A 5,002-nucleotide genomic window follows, 5' to 3' on the forward strand; every position below is an offset into this window, starting at 1 on the left:
TTTTGTCCCCCGCCCCCACCTGTGGTGTATGTCCCCACCCAGGGGCGCCGTTAAGGGGGTGGTAAGTTAGGACGATTCTAAGGGCCCAGCACTGACAGGGGCCCATGAGAATCTTTAAAAATATATATATTATATTTATAAATAATATTATTATTATCATAAGGACGTTAATGTAGCCGAATTCAAATTATAATTCTATGTATTAAAAAAAGTCACAAAAGAAACAAACTGGAGTTTTGTTTCTCTATGTTTAACAAAATGAAGCCTTATTATTTACCCCTCTATTTATTCATTGCATGGTTCAGTCCACCGCGCGCGAGCTGCTAGACTAGAGGAACGTTACCGCAAATATTCTGACAAGGTTTCCATGACCAACATGTCCTGCTGTAGTATGTGTGTGGGACAGATGACAGCCAGATTGGAAATGCATCAAATGTACGTGTGCGTGCGTGGACGATGTCGTGAAAGGCAAAGCCAAAGTCAGGGTCTCAAAAGAGAAAAGTAAAAAAATCTGTGATCTAATCACTGCGTGGATGATCTAGTTAGCTCGCTATAGCTAATTAACATTAACTTCAAGTATAGTTAACTTACAGTGCACTGTCAGTATAATTTCAGTTAAATGTATGAGATTAGTGCAATTTTGGTCCAAATATAGGTTATTAGAGCTCAGTGAATTTGTATCCAGCAGCTATGCACTCTTGCTATAGCTAGCTAGCTAACTAGTATAATGTTACATGCTAATGACGTCATGCACAGATGCAGCTCCAGGATCAGGACTCCTTCCCTCAACCCACCTCCCAGTTGAAGGAGAAGGAGGTGAGCAGTAGGAGTTTGGGGTTAACAAACATATTTTGAATATTTTAATGTATGCTGCATTACCATGCAAGCATTGAATACAACTTTAGCTAATATTCATATTTAGTTAATAGTTCTTCCAGTAATTGCAATAACATTGACCACTGGCATCTTAATAATATTGTTAGCTAGCTAGATAACATTTAAGTTAGCTAATCTGGTGTAATGTATGTATTATTATGTTAATACTATTATAGGACATATTATGAATTATGTACCTATGGATACTCCATGCCAGGGCCCACTTCAAGCAAGGCAGCCAGAGAGGAGAGCAGAGGTGGGGGGGTAGTGGTGGTCTAGTAGTGGATAGTGAGTTGGACTTGTGATTGGAAAGTTGCAAGTTCAAATCCCGCCTGAAACCTCACCACTACTTGTGTGCCCTTGAGTAAGGCACTTAGCCTTCAGTTACTCCAGGGGGAATGTCCCTGTAATTCGTAATTGTTTGGATTAAAAGCGTCTGCTAAATGGCAAAATTAATTAAAATTTAAAAAATTAAGAGGTAAAGAGGCAGAAGAAGAACAAAGGACAATGACAGCAGCACAGCAAGTTGGCTTCATCACTAGATTTCAAGGATCTTATTAAAGATGTTGCTATATACTAAGAAGGCCCAGCGTTTAGCTTTGATTTGATTTGATCTCTTTACTCCTATCTTGAATCGTTGTGCATTAGGCTAGATATAGTTTTTAGCTCTCCAGGTATACTAAATACTGCCGCAGTGTAAAAATAAAAATCTTCCCATTTCACATTCAATTTCGCTGGCACAATGTCTGTGTTGCTCCCTCTTGTATAAGACACGTTTGTCTTTGTGTGAAACAAGCAATGCTGAGTCAGTAAATATCTCTCTGCTGTAATTCTTCATTTATCTAATCCTGACAGTACAGTATTATGGCCAACTGATCTTTACAAGATCTACATTTATTTAGACACAATACCACCCCATTAAAATTATATATTTTACTTTTTGTGTGATTTATACTTTTATAATTGGGTTCCAATCTTCATTTAATTATACTTTTGTCCTTGTGTTGTTCAAGTCTTAATTTAATAAGTTAAAGAATGTTGAGATTTCTTTGCTGAATTGTTGATTCCTGTATTAACTGTAATTTTACATTTACAAAAGATGTCCATCATTGGATTTCTTGCAGTGCATCAATAGTTCATCAACTTCAACTGGGTTTAGGTTGATGGGTGGTTTAGGTGGGGGGGCCCAAAATTATATTCTGTCATGGGGCCCAGAATCTCTAGCGGCGCCCCTGTCCCCACCTGTCCTACCCGCTGTACATACCTGATGTTTTGTTGTATTGTTCTTCCCATGATGGATGTATTTTTATCTTGAAGATAGTAATAGTTATTTGTCTGTATTATCTTGTAGATAGTACTAGTTTGTTTTGTCGGTCTTACATGTAACGATGAATTGAGAATCAAGGACCCCAATTGAAATAAGCCAGTGGCTTTCTTGGGTTTTTATCCTGTTAGTTGACCTTGTATGTAATATGTACTTTCATGTACCTACTTCTGCAAATCTTCTAATAAAGTTTTCAATCAATCAATCAAATCGTCTGTGGCTTCTGTGGCTGTTTTCATGGTTTGGGCTAGGCCCATTAGTTCCAGTGAAGGGAAATGCGATTGTAGAGAATTATATGCTTCCAATTTTGTGGCAACAGTTTGGGGAAGGCCCTTTCCAGTTTCAGCATGACAATGCCCCCATACACAAAGTGAGGTCCATAATGACATGGTTTGCCGAGTTTGGTCTGGGAGAACATGACTGGCCTGCACACAGAGCTCTGACCTCAACACCTTTGGGATGAATTAGAACACAGACTGCGAGCCAGTCCTTCTCGCCCAACATCAGCGCCCGACCTCATCAATGCTCTTGTGGCAGAATGGGAGCAAATCCCTGCAACCATATTCTAAAATTTAGTAGACCATCTTCCCAGAAGAGTGAAAGCTGTTATAGCAGCAAAGGTGGGACCAACTCCATATTAATGCCCATGGATTTGGAATGAGAAGTTCAACAAGCACATATGGGTGTGATGTTCGGATGTCCCAATACTTTTGTCCATATAGTGTACATAATCCTCCAATGAGATGACACTGTGCAGGCCCCCCAGACTAAACACTCCATAGTAGCTTATGCTGTCAACAAACAGACACCAGACAGGTCTTCTTCAGCTCTGGTAAACAATGCAGGTAAACCCACATGTCTGGCGGACAAGCCACTATGTACGTAATAACTACTACTACTAATAATAATAACTATGTAGGCTACCATGAGCCAAGCAACCTCGAGAAGGACGAGCTTGTTGTACCACACCCTGTGACTCCAATGAAAAACTGGATTACAGCAGCCTGTGTCTTGAAACCTACTGACCATGACATTACACTGAGACAGGGCATTTATCTAGGTGAGTTCTACCGCATAGGTGAAAATGAACTCATGTGATCCCCACAGGCCCCAGTAGACAAAGCCACCACTACTACTGCGGTATGCCCTGTGTCATTAGACGAGCCCCCAATCACACCCGAACAGGACACTGCACTTACTGCATTGATCGATAGGCATAGTGCTACATTCATCTCCTGTGCTGAGAATACTGGCAGGTGTGGTCTAGTCAAACACCATAGTAGGACAGGTGACCATCCACCTCAAAAGCAGCGTGCTTACCGCAAAAGAGCAGAGATAGAAAGGTGGGTTTCATCCCTTATAGCAGACGGGGGTGATTGAAGAGAGCTGTAGCCCCTGGGCATTCCTAGTAGTTCTTGTGGAAAAAGAAACATGGAGAATGGAGATTCTGCATGGATTAGAGAAGACTGAACAATGTCACAGTGAAATACTCCCACCCACTCCCCAGGGTGAAAGACACCTGGGACCACCTGGGACCAGCCTTAGGAGGCTCTACATGGGGCACTACTACATGGGGCACTACTACATGGGGCACTACTACATGGGGCACTACTTTGGATTTCTCCGGTTACCGGCATCTGAGGAGGACAGAGAGAAAGCGGCCTGCACCAGCGGATGCGGCCCATATCAATGGAGCTCAGAAGGCTCCCGTGGCACATTTGCATGGTCTATGTCGCCGTTTCCAAGAGCACATGGACTGGACAGTCTGGATAGAGGTTTTGTCTAGAATACAATCAGCTGGACTAAAACCCAATCCTAAGAGATGCCACCGGGCTCGCAGCCATGTTGTTTCCCTGCGTCAGGTTGTTTCACAGCACGGCCTACAGACTGATCCACAAAACACTGACTAGGTAAAGACATGGCCAGCCCCTCAGACAGTGGTCTTTGTGCTCATACTGTGTGGGAAAGTTGAATTTTAGTATGAGTATCTTAGAATAAGTAGTAGATATTTAACATAAATTCAGATTAAGTATAGACAGGTTATTCAGCTTCAATAACCACGGGAAACACAGAGCTTTAGTCAAGATAGCAGTTTATTGCAAACTGTGTCTGGAGCACAACTGAATCCAAAATTAGTACAAAATTACAAACTTTATATAGGGAAATATTGTAAATATTTTTAGAAACATACAGTCATCATCTTATTCGGTAGATCAGATAAGAGTCATCATTTTCCCCCAGACGGCCACTCCTGGCACAGGCTGTGGGTCAGGGTGACATTTTGAACCTGGTCTGCCAGACAATTCTGGTGGTCCCTGCGGATTCCACACCCTCCCAATGGATCACATGAAAGTTAGATCAGCCGACGAGCGGCTACAGAGAACTTGAGCCTATTTCCCCCTGTAGACTAGAATGATGAGGTGAAAGTGAAATCTTATTCATTAGAATCATAGTAACATCAGCCAGAGAAGAGAGTGCGGGGTTTGGGGGTCTTAAAGGCTTCCAGATTTTCTATGTATGGTTTCCGCTTCTGCACTCTTCTTCCGTTCTCATGTTTGCTTTGGGTACTGTGTGAACTATTAGTGAGTGAATACATTGATTATCTGTTACCATGAGTGAGGGTATCTATGATGTGTCTATGATCCCTTCTCGGCTGGCTTACTGAGTTGGGAGAGTCACGTGGATTTGCAGGCGCCTTCCGTATGCGCTAGCCGACAGCAGGCCAGTATTTCCCTCGGGACGTTGAGGACCTCACTCCCTTATATTAGTTGTAAGGACCAGCTGCTGCACCCCTTAACTCAT

The sequence above is a fragment of the Nansenia antarctica genome (genome assembly GCF_963989245.1).
Source record: "Nansenia antarctica genome assembly, chromosome: 4".
NCBI lineage: Eukaryota > Metazoa > Chordata > Actinopteri > Argentiniformes > Microstomatidae > Nansenia > Nansenia antarctica.